General features: G+C 41.3%; 1 protein-coding gene across 7 annotated transcripts in view; it reads right to left on the reverse strand.

Moving 5' to 3' along the window:
- Nucleotides 1-25,504, reverse strand: part of PIK3CB (phosphatidylinositol-4,5-bisphosphate 3-kinase catalytic subunit beta) — a 104,847-nt gene that overhangs the window by 69,999 nt on the left and 9,344 nt on the right. For 4 of the 7 annotated variants that reach the window (XM_074833657.1, XM_074833662.1, XM_074833656.1 and 1 more), the window contains exon 2: nucleotides 14,456-14,628. The gene's annotated coding sequence lies outside the window, so the exon portion shown is untranslated. Of the gene's footprint in view, nucleotides 1-12,940; nucleotides 13,075-14,455; nucleotides 14,629-23,766; nucleotides 23,778-25,504 lie in introns of those variants that run through there. The other 3 variants (XM_074833660.1, XM_074833661.1, XM_074833663.1) reach the window with 3 other exon arrangements.

Raw genomic sequence — 25,504 nt, forward strand, 5'->3', positions numbered from 1 at the left:
TGAATACTAAAATAGATGGCAAACAATAATAAAAAATTGGATTCTGCATGGATTTTAGTTACATCTAAAGCAGTATTTGAAAACAGAAGTCTGAGGGAGGGGGGCATTAATTGCCAGCAGCACAGCAATTCCTATACCTGTGAGATGACAGTGAAGCGCTGGTTCTTTTGGTCCTGTATCACACCACAATTATGCCCCATATTCTTGTTTTAAAACCTACTCTTGAAGCTAAGTTAATTATTGGGTGTAACACAGAGCACAAGGACTTGTTAAGGAACAAAATTACCACCACACCATCATGTTTTGATAAAGAAATCTTATATTAATAAGCTCAAGGACATTTTCAGACATTCTAAAATGTATGAAGTCCCTCTCCATGATTTCCCTCTGATTGGCTTAAACTCTGAAAGCCTTAAGGTGCGTAGCTCTCACTGACTAGGCATTTCCTCAGAGTTTAGGATACCTGAATATGGCCCTTGTTGGTGTATTTTCTACTCACCAGTGCGTCACAGATGTAAAAACACTGCAAAAAGCCCTACTAGTTCTACCCAGAAGTTACTAAAAGAATAAATATTTACTCGCCTTTTAAACAGAGAAATAAAACAGTGAGTGTCATCTAGACTCTGCAAAGATCTTATCACAATTATTTAGTTACTTGAAACATTATCAATAGGATTACTCATGATTTGTTTCTTGTGACCTCTGTGTAGTCCATTTTCTTCACTACTTCCACATGCTGATGTTTTGCTTCCCATTTACATTCTGTTAAATGCCTAATATGGTGGAACTATGCAAATTTACTTCTGTTTAGTTCCCATATTCTGCTTTTTGTTGTGTGCATATTTAATTTTATATAAATGAGAACACATTTGTACAGTTAAATAGCAAGACTACACAATTAATTCTTCAGTAATTAATTGTTCTGAGCCATTTTGTGAAGCTACTTCCCACTCTGCTCCAGATACCAGTTTAAAGGCTTCGTTCTTTATGATTAAAAGAAACTCCAAAGCATGGATTGCAAGAGATTATGAACACACAGAGTAGTGTCTAGTTAAGTGTACTTCAAAGACATGCTGCTGTGGTCCAGCTTGCTGTTTGATTCCAAATATTACCACATAATAAATATCAACAATATTTCATCACTAGCATCACGTATATAGTAAATACAATCTGAAACTAGTAATTACTAACAAAATTTCTTGTGCTGAAGAAGGAAAAATTCAAGCATCGAACAAATGCAGTTTACCTTCAGTTATATCCAACACTCAAAAGCAAATCTATTAAGCTCTTTTAGGTAACGAAACACTGTACATTTTAATTTGCTCTTGCTCTCCACTTCCCCTTCTTTCAGGTAGCAAGCCTTGTATCGCTTCATACGCTGGTGCTGAAAACTCAGGGTGTTATCAAAGGAGTTGCATGTTATACACCAGAATGTACAAATCCAGGTTCTCAGCGTGTGTATGGAAACCCTCCAAGAACCTCCACTCTGTTCCAAACAGAAAGGCAGAGTATCACTACGGGAACGTGGAAGAAAGATGAGCAGAGTTTGAAGAAAGCAAGAACAGCCGTGCTCCTGCTTTTATTTGCTGCTCAACAGCAAACCTGCTATGCATTTAAAAGGGTGGGGAAAAACAGGCAAAACTGAACAGAAGACTAATGGCAAGCCTGAATACAAGTTTGGGCTTTTGGTTTAATTCTTACACTTCCTGTGAAGTGTACATTAAACAACTATCTTTTTTATAGGCTTATTTCTGACAGAAGTAAAAGCTTTTTGTGGCATCAGGGAACACTGCTGTGAGAAATTTACTTCTATATTCTGAGAAGGAACAGAGCTATAGTAGTACTAGAGCTGTAACTCACTCCAAGTACCCTTTTCAGTGCATCGCCATGTGTATTCCCCTCAGCGAATTTCACACAAAGAGTAGCAACAGCTATGACCCCGTGTGATAGCAGCACTGGCAGAGCACAGAAGTACTTGGGGAATAAGCTTCCTCCATAAAGAGAGCAATCTGCTTGGCAGATCTCTAACACAAGTGAACAACTTCTTACCCTTAGTATCATAGGTGCTATGGTGAATGGAACTGCTCTAACCAGATTAAGAACAATTCTGTATTCAAACTGATCAAATTGCAAAGCAATTCCTGACACTGAGATGAACCATGAACAGCAAGATGGGAAGAATAAAATACAACCTTAACTTCCTGTGTAACATCTCTAAAACCGTAAGACTAAAGAGGAACCTGACAAAGGCTGGACTGAAAATGATACATTCTCTGACATTTTCACAGGCAAAGTGTGGAAGCACTGAAGAGAGGAGGCAGCAGATGCATTCTGGAGAATGTATTTATCCTCCAGCTACCACTGAATTATGAGATCAATATTTACATCAGTTTCTGGCAATAGGCACCTAAAAGCTCTCCCTTTCTCTGATAAATGAGAATGAGCTCCTCCTTCTTCCAAAGCAAACCACTAGAGAGACTTTGACAACCATTTCACTACATCAGAACAACCGCCTGTCCCAGAGCATGTTGCTTCACCTCCAAACAACAGCAGTAGTAGTATACAAGGTATATAAACCTGGGCACACAGAAGAGCACTGGAGTAGCAGCATTTGTAGCCGAGAAAGCAATTCTTAAAATATGCAGTAAAATCAGAAATCAAAAAACAAACTTTTGTAAAATAAAGCAAAGGCTTTTCAGTTTTCATGAAAACAATAATGGTTTGACCATGATGAAAATTTCTCACCACCACACTTGACAGCAAAAGAGGGTTTTACCAAGGCGTGCAAGTCTTGAGGAAAGACTTGAAAAATATTTGCCTTAACTCCTTTCAAATTCTGTCCCATGAAAAGTCAGAAAGAAAACAAAGTCCCTCTATAATCCAATTTTACTTCTCACAAGTAAATCACAGGACAAAAAAGTACATCACAGAACATCAGAAAATAAACAACACTTACACCATTTCATTTGCCACCACACCCCAAGAAATATTTCTGCAGGTTAACTGGTCTGTTAATCACCAAAATGTAGAAGCTTCAGCTGAGTTTCAGGAATGGTGCCATTTCTTAAGACTCCATCTTATATAAGGGGTCTAACCAACCACACCACCTGTTTTTCAAGAAAACTGCCATTACATAGGTAGAAACCCTTTATTACTTTACAACTAGAGCTAAAAATTAAACTAGCATGCTACTTTCCTGGCCAACAAGGCCCAATTAAATTAACAATGAAGAAGCAACTTTTGACATCAAGAGGGTGGAAAAATTTTCATAGTAGTTGGTATATATTAGGTCTGGCTCTTTTGAGCTTTATCAGTATAGCACACACAGCCTGCATCTCTCATTCTCGTGAGCCAGTAATCCCAGAAGATCAGCCTTTAAGCAGTGATACACCAGTATTTTAACAACCAGCAAGTAGTGATGGGAAGACAAAAGGAGCCACCAAATGCTGAAGGCCTCTTTAAATCCTGTAGTTACATGCAATAAAAGTTGACAAGTTATCAAAGTACAAATACATCTGAAAATATAGCAATATGATTTGTGAAATTCACATTAAAAAGTAAGTTAAGGACACTAAGATGATTAGCTGCAGTGATAGTGTAAGGCAAGAATTGCTCTACCTTCTCATAAAATTTACCTAGAAGTAAACTGGAACAGGAATATTAACTCAGAGAAAATAGCTATAAATAGAAGGGGGTTAATCATTCAAATTTCTATTCCCATGACAACAATACACTAAAGATTCTGTTTAAACTTTTAATATGCTTTAAAAATACTTTAGTTGCTGTACTACAGTCTGCTTCTACCTACTTTTTATGAATAATTTCTCCTTTTTTTTTTTTTAATACAATATTTTCTTTCAACAAAAGCATTTTCATAGATACTAGGGAAAGTGAGTCTGTGCATCAGCTGAGATGATTATGTGTCCACTTAAATGGATTCTTCTAAATGGGGCCACTTGAAAATACATTTACCTTTCCTCCAGACTAATAAAGAGCACATAAAACCTATTCGCTATTCATTTCAACTACGGTAGCTGCTACAAAGTATTTTTCAATTAAGAGTTTGCATTTATCCTAAAGTAGCACCTCACATACTTTAAGGTCCGTGACAGTTGACATTATGAATGTTCAAGGACATAAGCACAAGAAAAGCTTACCAAGCAAAGACACTGAAGAAAAAGTAACCTCCTCATCCCCAATGTACAGGTGAAAACATGCCATGATAGCCAAACTTCTCTAAGCTCAAACAGCAGCCATGTGACACACACGGAAACAGAATCTAATTATAATTATTACAGATCCCTAGCCAGTGTTTTAACCACAGTATTTCTCATCCAAGTACATTAATGTTGAAGATTTCAAGTTAAACAAAATGGAGTAAAAGAAAAAAATACAGAGAGATAAGTCATTTATTTAAAAAGTAGAAATCAGTAAGAACTTTTGTCATTCTGTGGTGAACAGCAAATCAAATATAAAGTGAGTTATATTCCAGCATATTTGCAGTGACAGGAACTATGAAAGCACCCAATATACACATTCAATTTCAAAAGATACAGAGCTGCTGCAAATCTTGATGAACCTACTACAAATACAGATGAGAAATGATGAGGAAAAGACTTGGTTGCAATCTTAACATAACTTCTAAGTTACGTCTCCACATTCTTGCAAATCTTGTTTTTACTGAAGAATTCAATTCCTACTAAATAACTTTTCCTTTTTATGCAGTGCTTTTCTGCTATTCTTAATTGCCATAGCTCTTCATACACAAGATTTATTTACAGTACCCAAAGGAAGTTGAAATTACTATAGTTATCAAAACAGACTGCTGTACAAAAATAAACAATTTCTATGTACTTGTGTTAGCTGAACTCTAAGAACTTAGGCAGAAACACACTGAGTACTAAAAAATGGCACCCTAACACTTAGAGCAGTAATTCAGTAAAGAAAAATGCTTTTATTACTGCTCAGGTAAAAACCAAAGATCATTATATTGAGCTTACTAGAATTTTCAACATAGAGATCACATAATTCAAGTGTAAATAAACATTTTTTCTTAAAAATATGACTTCCTTATATTACTACCACTAGTAGTATCCATAACACAGCACTTCTGAAGTGCTGGGGAAGTAAAACTGGCCTAGGATGAAGACTCACCGTATTCCATTCCGTTTAATACACATCTTAACAGTAGTATCCCTTTAACATTTGAAAATTTGCAATAGTTTACACATAGTTTGTAATAGTTTGCAATCATAATAAAGTTATTATTTAAAGTTAGTTATATAGATGAAGATTATCAGTATAAAGTATTTTTTTATTTATAAAAAGACTTTTATCAAAAGCATTATGGCTGTCTTACATGAATATTAAAAAGAAGCTGAACAATATCAGCCTGCTGAGAACAGATAATCAGTCCCTCCTTGTTTTTATTATTAACAGAAAGGAAAGTCTTTTTTTGCTAGCAAGCGTTTTGTGCTAAAAATTAATGTACCATTTGCTGCTGACAATCTGCCAGACTAATGATGCTTTTCTTCGCTCAAGTGGATTCAGAAACTACTACTCATTTTCCAGGCAGCATTTATCACAGATTCCCAAATACAGTCCTCCCATGAAAAGAAAAACAAGACAGCTCGTCTCCACACTCATACACACACTTCTTCACACTTAAATTATTACTACCAGTAAATAATTTAAAATACTTCAGCAGATGCAGACAAGCAGCCTCCTGATATTATGGCTCAATTGTAACGTCACGGTGCACCTAAGACTCCCGTGAAACTTCCACTCAAACTTGACAGAAGAAAACTGAAGAAATAAAATCATAGAATCATTTAGGTTGGAAAAGATCTTTAAGATAGAGTCCAACCATAAACCTAACACTGTCAAGTCCACCACTAAACCATGTCCCTAAGCGCCACATCTACATGTCTTTTAAACACCTCCAGGGATGGTGACTCCACCACTTCCCTGGGCAGCCTGTTCCAGTGCTTGACAACCCTTTCAGTGGAGAAATTTCTCCTAATATCCAATCTAAACCTCCCCTGGTGCAACTTGAGGCCATTTCCTCTCATCCTATCACTTGTTACCCGGGAAGAGAGACCAACACCCATCTCGCTACAACTTCCTTTCAGATAGTTGTAAAGCTATGTTTCAAATTTTATTTCCTCCTAGGTTTGGATTCATTATTGGGTTTTTGATTCTTGTTGATTTCCATAGTTTAGTAACAGGACTTGCATTCTACTGTGTCTCATTAACATGTGGCCATTTCATATGCCTATACAGACTGCACACGTGTATATGCACTATCTGTTTTACTGCTGGCTGTATACCAAGTACTAACTCTTCTTTACCTAGAAGATCCCTGGTTATGGCTCGAACAATCCTCCTTAAATATCTTCATGGGCATTTTGAACTGCATCCTTAGCAGGGCACATAGATACCTAGATAGTAAATTCAGAGGTCCTCCTCTGTATCAGCTGAAACGAAAGGAAGACACTCAGCACTAAAGGCTAGAAATACAAACACTCCAAGATCACATGATTTTCAGACCACCACAAACAATGGAGAATCCCAAAAGCCTTGCCTCCCTTAGCAACACCCATTTAAGTCCAAAAGGCATCTGAAAAAAAATCAACATCCCAACACCAGCAGAGAACAAACAATACCGCCAGCCATCTTCAAGCACTGAAACACACAGGGTCCAAAAGTAGGCCTCCCAGGGTCACGATTTCTACCACACAAACCCCCGTATCTCCCCAGAGTACCTCTACTCCCAGACTGCAGAGCCCCTACCATAGCAGTCCACTTATTTCCTAGCCTGGATCTCACCTGTGACTACTGCTTTCCTTTCCTCCCACAGCTGTCACCAGAGAGTCCTTTCTCCTGCAGATTCCATTTTACAGAATACTATACTTTGTAAAGGATAAATTATTTCTCATACACATCCTCATGACAGGACCCCACAGGGCACTGTAAGGAACACCAGCCTGTGCCTCCAAGAACTAGCAGTCTAAAAAGACAAGACACTTAACAGAGTGAAGACTCACACATGGTTAACACACAGGTCCTTAATAGGAAGGAAATCATGGGGGATCTGGGGAGAAGGAATAAGCCAAGAGCAGTAAATTTAATGACAGACTATAAGAAGAAGAAACAAAAATGAAGCCAATCAGGAAGGGGATACAGTGCCCAATACAATTTTAAAATAACATTTTATGTGCTTCTTTCTACCGCATCGACTTTGTACTGAGCTTTGAGTTTCTACTGACAACATTAACTTTGTTTACCTGTTTCTCCTCCATGTGTACGTGTGTCTGTACCCCTGTGTGTGCATACACAAACCACAGGCTAACTTACAACCTTCCAGAGGACACAATACTAAATAGCAATACTCACATCACTGACAGAAAACCACCATGCTGCGGTACTTGAAAGCAGTCTTTTGGGGAGTTATTTTTAGTGACACAAATGCAATCACGTTTTAAAATCAGATATGCTTTATAATCTTCTGCTATTGACATTCCATAACGAACATCAGATTGTTAACTGCAAATAACATAGCACATTTTGAAATACAACTTTTCATTTTAAGAAAATAAAATGATGCAACAATATCAAAATCCATCTCTCAAGCACCTTATTTACAAAAGATAAAAAAGGTATTGCTCAATAGATAGCTACCACAAGAGCCCAAGCACTACAAATGTTACCAGTTATTCTATTTTCTAGAGATCTACCTACTCTTATTTTTAGACTGCTTCTAGTACGCTGTAGCTGTATACAAGCACAAGTCTTCCACATTAAATCTGTCACAAAACCACCTGACAGCAGGGCTGTGAGCCTCTTACAATGTCAGGTCAATCCTACACAACGCCAGCTATTGCACATTCCACACAAAAGCTTTCATAAACAACCAACTATTCTTATGCTTGTTTTTTAAATATTTCATTGCTTTGTTAAAGATATCTTCTGTGCATTCAGACAACAAAGGACTTTCAGAAACACTGAAATGCTTCATAACAATACTGTATCGTAAAACCAAAGACACACTAATGTTCTTATTAATTCTCATTAACTGACAACACAAACCACAAGCACTCCCGTAACTTCCACAAAACTATTTATCTACCTCTACTACCCAAACAAGCTATTGCGCACATGCTACCAGTTGATGCAAACTCAAAACTCATATCATCTAACTCATCTTTGAATCCTCTTAAAGGTTTTTTTTAATCCAGTGGATATATGGTGCCTGGGGGCAAGGGAAGGACAGGAACAACCCAAAGCAAGAGTAAACAGGGCAAACTCCTAATGGACTCCACATCACTTTAAAGGTTCATCAGTTCCAAATTAATGCATGAACAAAAGCCTCTGCCTTCTGCTCTAGATACAAGAAATCTGGGAACAAAAGCCTCAGAAGAACATTGTGAAAAGAAGTTCAGACTCTTCAGTCTAAACCTTTGGTAGCCCCCAAAAGTGAACTTCAAAAGATAGTAATGAGAACACACTGATTACTTGGCTCTCATAAAAAGAAATTAGGAATCACAGGGTTGTCACCTCCTTCCCTCTTAAAACTAAACTCATTCAAAGAAGCAAGATACCATCACACACAGGACAAAAATTAAACCCACAACAGATTTTTTTTTTCCATCACAGGGCATATCTTTCCAATTCAATCAACACAGTTTTGGGGGGGGGGGACCGGGGGACATGGACACAAAGTGTATTTATACAGCTATTTTATGTGCAATGTTCACAATTCTTCACGCTTTCTTATAAGTACTTTAATTTTAGAGGCAGAGGTATCCTATCAGGTCAACTCACTCCACCCCTGCCCCAAGAAACTATACCTCACTTGTTCCAATTTTCTGTTAAAAAAAAGTGAAGTAGTAAAAAATCTGGGGATCATTTATTAACTTAACATGGGAAGTAAAACTGTTCAGCATTACAGCGACACGTAAAGTTACACAAGCATAAAACTAGACACTGATATCTCTGATGAAGTTCCTTTAAGATATTTTGATGCAGAATTCACAAAGCTATTCTAAAAATCAGAATAACTATTGCAAATAATAGTAAGATATTCTGAAAACAGAAGAGCACCCTTTACAATTCTGTTTCATAGCGAAAATTTAATGCAACACTACTTAAAAACATGCAAGTCTGACAATTTCGAAAGAAACAAAAGCTATGAGTAGTGAAGTGAAAGTAGCAAAGATAGTACCTAAGGACAGTCTAGGTCCTCTATTTGCATACAACCAAATTGATAAAAGGCCATATTCTGTAGCACACTAGCAATTAAACTTTGGCTACCTAAAACTGCCAAAACCAAACCAAATAATATGCACATCCCCCCCCACCCCCAAATTATCAGTGGGAGACAGTATAATTACTCCAATCCTACCTCTCAGAGGAAGCTTTTTCTGACACATCCATGTCACTATTTGTTTCTTTAATCTTCTGAAGCCAGTATGTAAATTCAATTATTGTGGTAGCTACATATCCACAAGCATTTGCACTAGGGCCTCACTCTGCAACTCTAACATATGTAAATGAAACCACATTCCTGAATTTATTTCCACCAAAGGTTGAGATACAAAGATTTACCCATGTAAATTTGACAGACTGTAAAACAGATTGGTCAATGTTGCACATAAACTAACTGGTACTTCAGGTATTACACAACTACACGTAACCTTAACCTTGCAGAATCTCTGATTTGCAATTTTTGACAAAACCACCACTTTGTTACCTGCTGTAAATTCTGGACCATAAGTATACACCTTACCAACCAAAAGCAAAACCACCTCCTTACAAGTTACTACTGTGATTTCTAAAAATTAATTTAAAAAAACCCTGTTAAATTTCTAATGCAAGATGGTTTTTGCAACCAGATCTGATCTAGTTATCAAAACAAAACACACTGAAACTTTCACATGGCGAGTGATTGTGAGGACTAACAGCACTGCCACAAAACAAATTGTTTAATGAACTCAGCCACCAATACTGATTTTTTTAAGTCCTCCATAATTCAAAGTCCTCACATCCCGACGTAAATTGAGATTTGAGATGTAGTACATAACACCATGTGTGTCAATGCTCCAAGGGTACCAGTTTGAGTACAAACACATATTTACCCAAAAAACCCAAACAAGCAAGCTTTTCCATGTAACTGTCTAAATGATGCTTATTTCAGTAACTTAACTGTCTGCTGCTACCAAGCGGGGCAAGTCAGAAAGTCCACCTCAAACAGTAGCAGTCCCATGGACTTTGCATAAAATCCACTGCCACATTCCACAGCCCAACAACCCACGTATTTATTTTCAGATAAGTTAACTGGTGGCAACTTTTAGAGAACCAAGGGCAAAGCTTCCATGTGTATCTCTAGATCTATGAAAAAGCACTTAAGCTACTGGAACTCTGTGTCTCTGGTCACTGAAACACAATACCAGCTTGCTAGCTAAACAGCCAAAACACCAGCATGCATTTCCACCCAACTTCTAAATAATAAATCAGTATTTTTCCTGCACCCTCCTCATATATATAGCATTCTGACAGCTTGTATTTTTACTAGATTGTGGTTTTAAATTTCACATTTGCGAAATAGAGCATATTGCAGACATATGCAAGCTTTAAAAGTAAGTGTGCAACATTTCACAAGCACATTGACTGTACGTTCAACTTCCAGTCAAGGGAAAGGAGTAGTGGAGTACTGAAATCAGGGACAACAGGCAGGAAACGTTCTCTATTTACTATATCACAAGAATCAAAGAAAGATTTTTTTTTTTTTAGGAAGGCTTTCCTACACTATAATTTGGAGTTCTGCCAAAACTCTACAGACAATTGGAGAACTAGAGAATTTATGACATCAGATATTCCAAGGAAGTGAAACCTGACTTCACAGAAACAATTTTTATTCAAGAGAAATGTATTTAAATAGACATCAAAAAATATTTTAAGACCTCATATGGAAGAAGTTCCTTTTTAAAAACTTTTAAAAAACCCACTTAATTACACGCTGAAACCCCACCCAAACATGTTTCCAAGTCAATCCACAACACAACATTCTTGGTATTAGTGATATCCTTGATATTCTTTTTTAAAAAAAGGCCAAGAACAGTTACCAAAGAAGTTTTGTTTAAGAATCCTTTTCTTTCTCTCACTCTTCTGAAAAGCACTGCTTGCTGGCATGAAATTCTGAAGCCTGGAAAACCATCACCAGTCTGAACTGAAACTTTTAGATCGAAGTTTCCAAGTGACCTGGTGATCGATTCCCCAGCCACCTTAATGCATTCCATGCATAGACTTTGCAACCCTTTGACAAGCGTACGGATATTCAGTATTTCTTTATACCCAATTTTGCTAAAAGCAAGTGTATTATAAGGTTTAATTTCACCTTTTAATTAATCTTTGAAGCCCTACAGTTGTGGAAGTCTCTAGCTAATAGTGTAAACCACAGGCCGATCAAATTCCTATGACATCCTTCATGTATTCACCTAATGTCAAACCCCAAACTACAGTCCTGAAAACATAAATAACGTATTATTGGAGTTTCTATAACACGCTGTTTCAGGAGCTTCCTAAGCCTGAATAAAGTTCAACAGCAACAGTATAACAGCAGCATTGATTTCAGAGGGTATGTAACATTTAATTTGGCTACAGCTGTCAATTCCAAATGAACAAAACTCATCAATGTATCTGGTGACAAGAAAAGTCTGTAAATGCAGAAAGTTCTGGCAAAACAACCCTAAGCTTTCTTGATTTTGGAAGGTATCCAGCATCAGTCTGTAAGCACACATGCGTTAGAGCTAGACAAACCAGCGATTCTGGCATGAAAGGTTTCCGTTTCTCTTTCAGGAACTCTTGGGACTAATGAAGATTTATTCTCCCCTTACGCAGAAACAGGTCCTCATCTGTGGAAGAGTTTAGTTGTCTGCTAAGAAAGTACACGACAGTGCGCTGCCAAAGCCACCGATCATTCCGTACTGCCCACTCCGCTGCCCCGAGAACGAGCAGCTAACTGAAAATACACTTCATAAACACCGCTTTTCCATACAAATTCCTGTGGTTCAGAAGGAAAACAGCGCTCAGAAACCTAGCTGAAAACAGCCAGCAGTATCGAACAACCTAAACGTCACTTAAAAATCACGCAGCGATCGCTAGTTCTCGGTTACGAAAAGGACATTAAAAAAAAGTCACCGGGGGCAAAGCAGAGACCCCGCGTGCCGGGCGGAGCCGCAGGGGGGGAGGCGGTGACCACCGAGGGACCGCCGAGGCTCTGCCGCTCGCCCCGCGCTGCCCAGCGGCCCCGGGGGCGGGGGGGTGCCGAGGGGGCGCCGCCCGCTCCCGACACGCGGGACCCGGAGGCTCCGGCGGACCCCGAGCGCGGCGGCGGCGCAGGGAGCCGCGGGCCGGTCGCACAAGGCCCCGCCGTCCCGGGGGCGCCGGGCGCGCACGAGCCACTTGTTGCGGCGGCCGTTACCGCCGCGCGCTCCTGCGCAACGCCGGCCGCGGCGCGGCAGCGCACAAAGGCCCGTGTCCGCTCCGCCGGGACGACCGCCGCCCCCGCCCGCCCCGCGCCCCTCTCCGCGGACAAACGGCCGCAGCCTGCCGAAACCTTCCCCCGCGCCGGGGAGAGGGGGAGGCAGAGCCTCCCGCGCGGTTGAGCAACCACCGTGTCGCAACGAGCCGCAGCCGAGAAGTGCCCTCTTCCTGCGGAGCTCGGCGCCGCGGGGCGGGGAGGGACCGAAACGAGCCGGCGGTGGCGGCCGAGGCGAACCCCCGCCGCGCTCCCCACCGCCACGCAGAGCCGCCCGCCCGCCCGCCCGCGGGTGCCCCGTCGGTCCGTCCCGTCCCGTCCCGCCCCGCTCGGAGCGCCGCACGCACCCCCGCGGCACCGCCAGCCAGGGCCGCCCGAAACTCCCCGCCCGCGCGCACCCACCTGCCCGGGCAGCGGCCGCCGCCGTCTCCCGCGCCGCCCCCCAGCCAGCGCGGCGGCGCCGGGCGAGCGCGGAGCCTGCAGCCAGAGCGGGGAGCCTGCTCCCTCACGCCGCCACCGGCCGCCGCGCGCCGCCGCCGTCGCCTCCTCCTCCGCGGGCACGCCGGGGGTGCCGGGGTTACCTAGGCGATAGCTTCGCCCTCGGGCCCGCCCCGCCCCCGGCGCGGGCCGCCAACCCGGGCGCAGCTTTCGGTATCAACCCGCGGGCGGCGGCCAATGGCGCGGCGCGTCCCCGCCCCTTCTGGGCGCTCCCGGGTCCATTTTCCCCTGAGGGCCGGAGTTGGCCGCGGGGCGGCGGCGAGGGGCCCCCACGGCCCTGCCCCGGGGACCAGCCTCGCTGCTGGCCGGCGCCGCCCAGTGCTGCGGGGCTGGGGGGGACTCGCTCGCTCGCCCGCCCCGGGGTGCGCCAGACGGGCGTCCCGCCGCTGGCCGGGGCTCCGCTGTGAGGGCCGGGCCGCAGAGCCCCTCGCGAAAACCCCCTTTGCGAGCTACGGCAGGGCTCGCCCGCTGCCGCCCCGCTCGTTCACGGTCAGTTTAATTTCCCCCCGCCTGTCTGGCACCCCCAGACCGCGCTGCTCGGTCGTAGCCGCGATCGCGGCAGCGCCCGGTGGAGCTGCTGGGGGGCCGGCGGCCGCACGCCTCTCCCTGCGGCCAGGCTCCCGCTCCGCAGCCGCGCCTGAGAAGGCTGCAAGGCCGGCGGCTGTGTTCGAGCTGCGGGGTCATCAAAGAGCAGCTTTCCCCGAGAGGCTTTTGGAAATCAGCAGGGAAGACCTCATTAGAGCAGCTTGTTGCCTTGCCAATGATTTCCGTGATACATCCCCATTCTAAGACTCTTGGTGCTGAGCTGTGAGGGGTAATTGCATTGAAACTTGTATGTATAAAAAAAGAGGTGGTTTTCTAAGGCTTAAAAGAAGCAATCAAAGAAAACCAAGGTAGAATGTACCCAGTAATGAAACAATTTACTTTTACATGCAGCTAGCCCTGTCCCCACCCACTGAAATCAGCAGTAACATTCCTACTGCCTTTCACGAAAATAGGGCGAGGCATTGTACGCGTTCAAAAAGAGTATGATCATAGTATGCATATTTTAACATCCCTATGCTAATAATCATGCTGTATTATTAGTCTTGTCTATTTTTCTCTCTTCATTTTTCCAGTTATTCCAGTTTTGAAAATAGAAAGATGGGTGGATTGCCTTCCTCATCACCTTCAGTCACCAATTCTCAAGGCACCAACAATTCATTAAATTTGGATTAAAAAACATCTAGGGGATGTTTAGTTGTTTGTTCCAAACAAACCAACCAACCACAACATGGATTGACTGGAAATTTATGGGAAGGACAATGATCTCTCCACTTATTTCAGCAAATGGGATTTTTGCATGAATGGTGAGCGTGCAGTGCAGCATCTAGGCAAATCTCAGTGGAAGGGCAGAAGCTAATGAGAATCCTTGCCTACCGTGTGTCAGTTGCCTTCACAGCCCATCTGGTGTGTGTATCAATTAATAGTTCCCCTTCCTGCTTTTAAACAGTTCTTTTAAGGCCGCTCAGTACTACAGGCATTGTTTCTGAACGTCATGCTGCTTCTTCATACCGCAGGAGTGTGGTAACTTCACTTGACTTCCCTTCTTCCTGGAAAAAAAAAGCCAAGAGATTTCAAATGAAAGTAACTGGTTTATGAGGCAAGCATACAGATCATACAATGACAGTATGGATCATGTCCTATATAATGAAGTTTAGGTCAGCACATTGAGCCACTTGTCTCTTTTGTTTAAAGTTTACATTGCTACTGAAATATATTTCTGAAAAATAAGGTATTAATGAAATCCAGTAGTGCAAAAAGTCCCAGATATGTAACTTTTCAAACCATTCTAATACTTGTGGTTTTGACATTAAATATTCCAGATAGACTTGGCCTAGATATTTAAACCTTGGCTCACTAGCTGGCCTCACTGATGACAAATGGGTTTGTGCCTGGAAAGGCTAGATAATGTTTTTTAGAAAAGAGCTATTTAGTCTGGATCTTGCAACATTAGGTTGTTGTTCTACAGGATCCAGTGCGGGCTTTGTAAAGTGTAAGTCAACTATGATGCGAGTGAGCAGAGGGCTACAATCCAGAAACTTCAAAATCTGTTTACTGCACTGTCATCTTTTCAATTGCATAATGATGCCTTGAAGTGTCTGTCATGCATAAAGTCCCAAGCACTTAAAAACTGGCTTGTATAGACAACTTCTGCTATATCTATGAATAGACTTCAATGAAATCTGTCCACACAGAGTTTTGCTTCAGGGGTGTAATCCCTGACTTCAAATTTTCTTTCCATTTTGTGTTTTAATGTATCCAAATACAACATCAGTATTTAGCAGTGGGAGTAAAGATCTCAATCAGTAGTTATTAAGACATTTCAGATTATAGTTCATCAACTTGCATGATATTCATGTTCTTGTCACACATGGAGTTGTTGTGGAGTGTGTGTGTAATATGGATAAGGAACTTGCCTTGAAACATCTTTAAAAAACGTTTTTATACCCTCCATAGCAGTGAAAAAAACCCAAAAAACAACAGACTTCAAATATAATTTTAATTTTCAATTTCCTTATCTTCAGATTCTCTTCCCACCCCCCTTCACAAAACAACAAATGTTCTATTATTCTCCCCCCCCCAGGCTATTGTTACACGTGTTCTCAGTATAACAAAAGAGTTTTGTCTAAAAAGGCTGTATCTGAGTCATGTCTTTGCATGTGAAACAGCTGTACACCTAGGGCACATTCTTGGTCACTTGAAAATGTGTCATTTTCAGCATTCTGGGTTTACATAATTTTAGCCCTGTGTCACTACAGTGATCAGAAGAAAGGAACAAACACGTAAGTTGTCTGCATATCTGCAGACATCACAGAACTGTGGCAGCAGACCTGGACAGAGGGAGAAAGAAAATGCAAATGGAAATGCCACATGAAGGATGTTTGACCTAAAGTAGAAAAAGCTGGTCTGAAAAAAATTCAAGTAAATCTAAAGGACAGTGATCCAGAATGAAGCTGAATACTGGGCAGGAGGTGCTTAGAAATCATTTATTACAAAACTTCAATGCTCATAGCAACTTGCTAGTGTCTAATACTGTGATACAATGGCAACAGCTACAGACCAAACCAGCTTTGGGTGGTTAATGCACAGGAACATTTTGTGGTGAATACAGAATAACATGGGAATCTCTCATGAGTATTTTCTTAAAAAAAAAAAAAGTTATATTCAAAACTGTGTGAGCAATGGCAGAGAGAATAATGGTCACTCTACACCGCATGGTCATTCCTTTGTCAGCATGCTGCCTACTGTCATCCAAATAAAAGGCTTTAGAACATCCTGTGTACGAAAAATAACATGACAGTCTCCTAAGTAGTCACCAGAGGAAAGCCGGTTTGGATTATAACATTCAAAAAATAGCTTATCTGGAATTAACAAAACTTTCATCTCCCATTTTAAGTCCCTCTCTCATCTGTACTAGAAAAAAACCATCCCCTGTTGCCTAAGGTAGTAGGTTGTTACCATTTGGGGGCCAGAATCTCTCATTAGTCACTGAAATTTAAGAGGTGTTAATAAGCAAGCGAATAATTTTGGCATGACTATTTCAAGCCATGTGTTTAGAAAAAAATAAATCACAAGAATCAGGATTAATTGTCAAAGTTTGTATCCAATTTCCTAAAAAGGAAATACTAAGAGATTCCCAAGGAATTCTGTACGTTAGAAGTATGTTTACTAAGTCTGTACATATTTCATGCACTAGGTTAGAGTACTACAACACATATAAACAATACGATAGAGAAGGTATGGTATGCGGATAGCACGATCCTGTAACAGTCTCGGCTGACAAATAAAAGCTGGCCTGCTGGACCAGACCTTCTCCATCTCTGCAGATGTTAGACCAATCTGTGAAATCAAAGCTGGCCACTGCCATTCGGGCCTCTCAGGGTGCACCCATAAAGTGCTAATGGCATGGTGAAAAACTCAGCGTGACACACCAGCTCAATTCTGTGAGCATAACATTCCCTCAAAGGTGTTCTGTACAGTACGTTGGTCTCTTTTCCTGCGCTTGCACCAGCGTGTGTGTCTATAATAAGCTTCTCTTTGTTTCTCACACTGACTCCGGTGAAGGGGGAGGCAGCAGCAAATAATGGACCGAGTGACTGCAAATGCAGATGTCAGACAAAACGGATGCTGAATTTGGCTAATGAAGCTACAGCCTGCAGCAAGAACAAGCAGCTTTTAACAGTGCTTTGCTAAACCACGTTATTTAATATGTGTAAAATTCGGTGGAAAAGTTCCCTGAGAACTTATACCCTATGTACGGGAGCCAGAGAGGCAAACCACTCTGTTATCTACAGCAGCGCCTCCAATAGCCAGCAGCACTGATACCCAAATATTCAGCATCCTGGCACTTCACTGTTCTGTTCCCCCTACTGAATTTGGTGTCTGAGGCCTCTCATTTTAAAATTTTAAGCCTAACTTAAATGACATAAAGCCACTTGAAATAGAGGGCCTCTTCCTCAACCTCCCTGGCCTGCCCTGGCCGCTGTAACACACCAGAAGTAACAGCACGTCAGCTGATTCACCCGTCAGGGCAGACAGGGCCCTGCTGTGAATGAGTGGGCTCAGCTTCTTCCCCTTTTCCACCCTCAGGCAAGCTGCGTGAGCTGGCATGCAGGAGCAGGTCCAAGCTGGAGAGAGGCCTTAGCCCACGAAAGCGCTCCTTCTGGAGCACCGGCTTTGCCCCCACACAACACGACTGCTTCTCTCCATCTCCCTAAATCTGGGCTGTGGACTGGGGAAACTGAAGGACAGTCCCTCTCTACTGAGGCTGCAAGTGTGCCAGTAAGAGCTGGGAGCTGAACCCTCCTACCCTACCCTGTAAATCCACACGTAGAAGGCACATCGTCATACTGCTTCCAACTCACAGAAACTCCATGATCAGGAGGTCTTAGGCAGATACTTTTAAATGGTGACATTCTTGGTCAATTAATGCCAATTCTATTGTAATAAAGCAGCAATTTTTAGTATCATTCATCTGTAGAGAAACTGGTTGAAAGTACTTGACACTAATTCTATACTATAGCAAATGTATATGTAGTTGCTTATTTTCTGCATCTGCTCACAGCAAACAAAGGTTTCGGGGTATGATCGCACCTTACAAGACAGCTTGTTCATGAGGTATGCGAACATCCTCTTATATCAGCCAGTGAAGATCAAATTGCTCAGAATTAGGAAGAGCAAGGTCTTTACAAAGATCAACAGCATCCTGAAGTGGCCGTCTGACTCTGCTGCTACAGCCTCTTTTTATATATCAGTATCTCTACATGGTTTTTTATTTTTCCAGTTTCCTAACACAGATTTTGCAAAAATAGTTCCATTCATCAATACAAAATAACTTCTTTCATCAAAAGCATCTTGAATAGCTAGTGCCTAATAGAACTAGGACTTCTGTCCACACGTAACCTCACACACCACCCAGGCAAGTCTCCCACCAGCTATTATCTCCTCTGCCCACTTTATGAGTCTGACCTCATACCCACTATTAACATATTTTTGTAATAAAGAGCAGCACTGGATTGTTAGAATTGCCAGTTTTTAGATGAGGCACTGAGTTCCCTTGTGTTATTTCTGCTGACTTTTCTAATCAAATATAAAGATCCCATGACACATTTTGACAAAAAGTAGGGCACAGCCGGCTTATTTATTCTTTTACTAAAAATAGGCTTCAATGTCCAGCAGGTTGTAATGTGTTAGGTAGCACTTGAAGTGTAATAGCTGCTGTACCTGCCTCGATACAGCTACATTACCAGTTCATCCAGCAATATGCTAATTATGAAAATCAAACATCAGGCTTCACAATTACTTTAGTAGTTCCATTTTGCTAAAATGCTTACTAGGATTAGACTGTCCAACAATTGTAAAGGCAATAAAATACCTTCTCATCCTTACAGGAGGAGTTTCTGACACCCTTCCAAGCACAGCGCAGCATGTTTTACATCTCTTGGGTTAATGGTATATTACTATTCTAAGCCAGAGGCAAAGACTAGGAAGAGATTCATTACGGGAACTGGAACACAAATGGTTGAAAGAAACCTGTATCTCTCCCACCTTCTTTACATATTTATTTTCTAGCTGGGCTTTTTCTTAAGGCTATTCTGATAACAGAATGGATGTAACAACTGTGAAAATGAATAATGATCATGAACACTACTGAGTCTATTACACTTTTTAATGACTATGGATATGAAATACACTACATTATTTCTGAATTTGGCCTTGCAGAAGACTTTCAAGTTTGCTTAGAGAAGCTCATTGTCTAGTCACAATGGTGTAGGTCAGGGTTAGCAAGACTTCATTTTGTGCGGAACTGTTGTAAGAGAAAAAATACAGAGACTTTAGCCCCCAAATCACACCGGTGTAGTTCCCCTTTGAGTCAAATAAATTTACTGACCTGCAGTACACAGTGAACATCACTTCTGAATTTGGTCATGCGCCATTTGCGAACCATGAAAGACTTGCTCAAAACCAAACCTTTCTTTATCTTGCACAAGTTATATGTCATGTGCAAACCAAAGAAAGAGATAAGAAAACATGATATATTACTGCTACCATAAAACACAGGTACTGCATTAACATTTCACTAGCCCATGGAAAAACATGACCACTTCAATCTCATTGACTATTACACACTACTAGAAAGCTAGTGCATCTGTATCTATCTATACCTACATATAAGGGCAAACTGAAAAAGTTCATGTGAAATTTTAAAAATCAGCACAAGAAAAATAACATATACTACATGTAACATCATTCCTCTAAAAATATCAATTCTTTGCTACAAACGGACTATTATTTTGAAACCCTATTTAAAATCTCAGATTTTAGTTTATTCCCTCTGGTGAATGTGTTACAATTTTAATACTACTTAGGAGTTTCTATTTTTAAAAGCACTATCAAAAATACATATATCTAGCAGATAGGCGTTCAAAAGGCTTTTATAGATTTCTTACTAAGGATGTTTCAAGTGTCTAGAAACCTCCTAATAATAATTTGTGAGCATCAAATAATATCAGTGTTTCTTTTGCTATAAAACTGTTCATCTACACTAAGATTGGTGCAGAGTCTCTAAAACACACTGAAATCAGGGAGAACCAAGAATATTCAGTGCTCTGCTGGAAAAAACAGAAACACTTTCATCTCACAGTTCTATTAATTTAACTTCCTATGATCAGGAGCCATGAGTCCCACCCTCAGAAAAAACAGCACTCTGACAGATTTTCAGAACAGCACCCACAAAGTGTTATTAACAGGCACTGCTCAACCAATGCAGGAGAGGTTCTGGGAATACTTCTAAAATGTCAGCACATCTTCTGATGCAAAACTCTGTACAACCTTTTGTTGCTAGACAATCCGGTCATCCTGAATCAGGAAGACTCATGTTATTTCTAGGAATTACATTTTAGACAGTTTCTTTGAGCTACATATGCATCATCTTCATTTTTAGTCCTCAATAGCTAACATTACTAAATCTGGCTACATGCCATAAAAAAAAAAAAAAAAAAAATTGTTGCAGCATAGGAGGAAAAGTATATTATTATTACTTTCAAAACTGACAAATTAAGCCTGCCATACTATTTTGGAAAATCCAGGCTTTGTGCTAAATCGCTTTTTACTACAATGTTTCCAGGTATTGATTAACCAATCAAAATACGTGTGTGTTTCACCCACTCTGTCTGGCAATCTATCACAAGTCTGAAAGCTCCGTTTATATGACTCATACGCCTTTAGATTAAACAACTATGCAAATGATGCCAAGTCTCTATTTATCACAGCTTTGTCAGCGAAACAAATCATTCAGCAGGTGAATCATGAAATTACTGTCTGTGTGGATGCTAAGTAAACACAGAGGGAAGCAGAGATGCCAGCTTAACTTCACACTTCCCAGTCTATTTCTCCTTCCCATCTCCTTTGCTCTATCACTGTGACATTGCTAATATGAGCAGATGAACTCTTCTTGCCTTTTTCTCAACACACAGCCCATTTGGCTGCAATTCAGAAAGTCCTTTAGACACATCAGGAAAACTGAAGCACATGCTTAAGTGGTTTGCTCGGGAGAGAGCGCTTGCTGCGTACACCTCTGAGAGGTGAAGTGGGGTTTCATTTCCAATACGAGAAGTGCATCCATTTAAATGGCTCCACCATTTAAGTGTGCAGCTCTCCTGCTTGGAGGGGGCTCACAGGGGGCTTTTGCTGCAATTCTGCTCTACAGTGAAGAAAATCTGACAGGATGTCACCGCTCAGAGAAGGGCTAGCCATCTGGACAAGGTTAGGTCACCTTTGCAAGAGAACACATTCCAGCAGTTCATAAAAATGTGGCTGGAGAGCATTTTTTTTATTCCTGGAATGTACCTCATTGCCAAAGAAGGTAGCTTATGCTCAGGAAAATATTCCAAGGGGAGCAAACAAATTCTTCTGCAAAGCCATTCCTCCCTGCTCCACCCTGGCTGACATTACACAAGTTGAATAATGCATGTCAAGGTATTAAGTAACATGTAAACATTTCCAGTAAATGTTTCAGCTTCAGGCCTTGGCTTAACTGGTATTGCTTTCCTCTGTGATAATGGAAAAACAACTTCCTCAGTTCTTCTGCACCTAAAGCTTAACATTAATAAAGCATTTCCTACCAATCACTGACTGGAATCTTCCTCCTCCCCTATCTCCCAATATAGATTTCAAATTCCTTGAAAACTGACCTACTGAAGTCTTACTCAGAGATGTCCTCTGAAAGTCTCTGCTCAGCCTTGTAGCCTATGCAATTGGGCAACCTGATGTCCCAAAAATATTACAGTTCTGGTAATACTTTGAAGGACAAATGACAAATTCCAATTGGAAACAAGTTGGGTTCTTCTCATACCACCAAGGATGTTTTATGTTAACCCCTGGCTTCCCATCATGCATTGCCCAACAATATTCTCTCCCCAACTTTGAAGATTATGTATTTTCACATATTTTTTCCCAAGGGTGCAAGAGCACAGGGTTGGGAAGCCACAGCCCTTTTCAATGTGGTAGAGGAAATCCCCTTGGAATTTAGTATTGCTTTAGGCATGCACACTGTTTGCACAGCATATGCCAGTAATTCCTTTTCCTTTACTGTCTCTGACAATCCACAACAGGGGCAAATGCAGTTCTGAGCCGACTAACCAAAAGGGGATGTGCTTAAAAGCTAAAACATCACTGGGATCACCTCTGTGAGACTGGAACCATTAGTCCCAAAGGAGAACTGCCCAAGGAAATTTCTGGGATTTTCCACTGGAATTTGTACTTTCCCAAAGGATTTTGTGTAGGAGAGACTGACCTAGGGTCAAATATCTGAGGAACTCCTAGGAAACAACACCAAATTCCACTCTGAAAAGTGCTTGGGCAAAAACTTTGAACAGGAAGGTAAAGTCATGCATTTTCAATAACTTTTTCCAAGTATAAGTTATTCCTTTTAATGCCTGTTAGTTGCACAGGGCCGAGACTTGTGGGATGAGCTGGATTGTTCTCCTTTGCGTAAGTGAATTGTTTTCCTGGCAATCAAAACTTGCAGCCCGGCTGAGGACATGGCACCGGCAGTGCTAAACACTACTTAGAACCAAGGGTCTCACTGATCCTGAAAAATCTTTCTCAGTACACAGATGCTTGAAAATGAAAAAGGTCAACTGATTTTCCAAGCTGAAAGCATGGCAAACTAACACTGGGTTTTAATCTGGTTTTTGAATGGCGCATATGGAGTCTTCTGGCATAACAAGACATAAGAACATCCAAAGAACAGGAGATTGCTTTGATGTTTACTGATCAATTGGCTCCAATACAACTCTTTGGAAGACTGTCTGAAAGTGAAATTAGTTTCCCTGGGCTTCATTATTGAGTTGCAACAAGACTGCTCTGAGCCAAACTGCAACTAGTAAGATATGTGCTCCTGTTTGGGCAATATCTGGAAAGCAGAAATACCATGGGATCACCTCTTCCAAGCCCTCTCCCCCTGCTTACAGCAGCAGCCTTTTTTGCTTTATCTCCCACATCTGGATGAGAAGTAATGGGCTGGTGGTACTGAATATCACAGCTCCCAATCCCAAGGCCACCAGCTCTTAGTAAGCTTCCCACCTCTGTATGATAACTGCAGCACCAGTATCAGTGACTGTTCAAAGAAAATAAAGCATAGGGAAACAGAAATTATGGCCACCATGGCAAAATCAGATCACAATAACATGAGAATTACTGTGCACACCTTAATAACTGATGTGAGCCTATTTTTATGTCTGGGCTAATCAGAACAGGCACAAAGCAAAACCCACGCCAGAACGAGCCTGTCCTGCTCAAAAAATTGTTTCCAGCAATGCAGCAATGAGTTAATAATTGCATTACAGCTATCACAGGAATGCCAGTGCTCAGTTTTAAAGAAAGGTTTTTGAATTCTACTTCCCTGGTGCTTTTAGCTCCCCCACAGAAGAGGAACTGTTGGAAAGACCAAGCCACCCACAAACACCTGTGGAGAAAGCTTTGGCTAGCCACTGCTGCTTTCCTAAGAAAGAGTAACTCACTGCATTCTTAATTCTTCTTTATTTATTTATGTGAAAAGCTGTTTATTTTTCAGTCAGGGCACTGAGGGCACCAAAGCTCAGGTACAAACTGCCTATACAGGGAGAAATGCTATGACAGCACAAGAAATGCATTTGCACTCTCCTTTTTCCCCGCCACACACTCACCACCATCTGCAAACAAGAAGCGCGTCCCCAGCTCCAGCGGGAGAGTCTCTGCAGGGCCGCGGGAAGAGGCAGGTGTCTGCCACAGCCTCCGCCGCACCAGCAGCGCATGGGATGAAGCAGGACACGGTACTGCAGACAGAGAGAAGAGGGGGTTTCCTGAGGGGGCTCACTGGTGTGCACACTGCACACCAGTGTAGATAGATATATATATAATCCGTACCTCCCTGCAACTTCACAGCAATTTGGCCTTCTAACTTTTAATACCTGTGAGAAATGACAGACCTCAGCCTGACACCCACCACAATCTCGTTGCTACAAAGCAGTGTCTGGCAGCACAGCTGCCCCGGTGCAGCAGCGCAGTCACCTTGCCCTCTCTGCACAAGTCCTGTATACCACATCCCACCAGGGAGCTGGGAGCAGACTCATTATGCGGCAGATAATGATGACCACAGAAGGCCAAGACTGGATGGTAATGAGCGGCCATACACATCTGGCATATATGGAAATGTTTACATACCTGTCTACCCATAGATCTATATCCTTACTGTAGTATGCTAACTCACAGAGCTGCGAGCAGAGGACTTTGGCAAGCCTATTTCAGCTGCAGTGATCCATATCTTAAACTACAGTGAGCTGCTAAAGCAAAGCAAAGCAGTGATGTAATGCCATTAAACAAGAGCACACTGCCTTTAACTCTCGCATGCGAATCCAACAGCATTTCTAATGCCACCATACAACTGGTACAAACACAGAATCATTTAAACTGAAACTTGAAACAAATCCTTACTGTGTCATTAAACTATATGTAAAATTTCTTTTGCCAAGTACAACTTTCAGCTGACTTTCAGTTAATCAATTACAGTGTGGACTAGAGGGGTGTTTCACAACAGCAAAAAGTATCAAGTATCAGCTCTCATGCACCTTAAAAATGACACCTTTGTTCTCAAGCACCATTAACAACAAATGAATCTAATACCTAGAATGGCCACAATACAGAAAAAGAAAGCTTCTCCACACCGTAGTGAAAAAAAAGACTCTGTGAAATACCACCTGTAAACTTAAAAACCATACTATGCCAATTTCTTCACAGAATATATCCAAAATAACCTCTTAAAACACTATAATTTAACATTAGTGCTTTCCTTTAATAATTTAACTTTAAAATGTATACTTAACCTTTAAATCTTGACTCTAATGCTAAATATTCCTTTTTCAAAAAGTCTCAAGTATTAGAAAGTCATGTACCTCATCTCTTCTAGTCTTAGTCACATCTCAAACTATCATTTTTCACAGATACACATTAAAAAGAAATACACATTAATTGGGGAAAATGAAGTCCTGTTACAGGATGTCAGCTTTTCTGTGAAAGAACATGCCATTACATTTTGTGACTTAATCATTTTATGCAAACCTAAGAATTGATAATACTCAGCTAAATTATCATTTACTATACACATACCTTGTAAAACTGAACATGATTTTCTGTTGTTTTCTCTCCTTCCCCCATGATGACAGCTGAGGGAATAGACATGCAGTTCTATAGTGGCTTGGCCATGTGAACTCTATTAAAAAACTGATTATTTGAAATTGTTAAAGATTAGGTAATAACCTCCCTTGAAAGATGAAAAAAATATGAACAGACCCTAACTAGTATCTGATAAAGAAGTGAGGCTGTTGCACTGTGTAAACCCTGAATTAGAATAATAATGCAGGGAGACCCAACAAAAGATGCTTTGTG

The sequence above is a fragment of the Strix aluco genome, chromosome 9, assembly GCF_031877795.1.
Source record: "Strix aluco isolate bStrAlu1 chromosome 9, bStrAlu1.hap1, whole genome shotgun sequence".
NCBI classification, from domain to species: domain Eukaryota; kingdom Metazoa; phylum Chordata; class Aves; order Strigiformes; family Strigidae; genus Strix; species Strix aluco.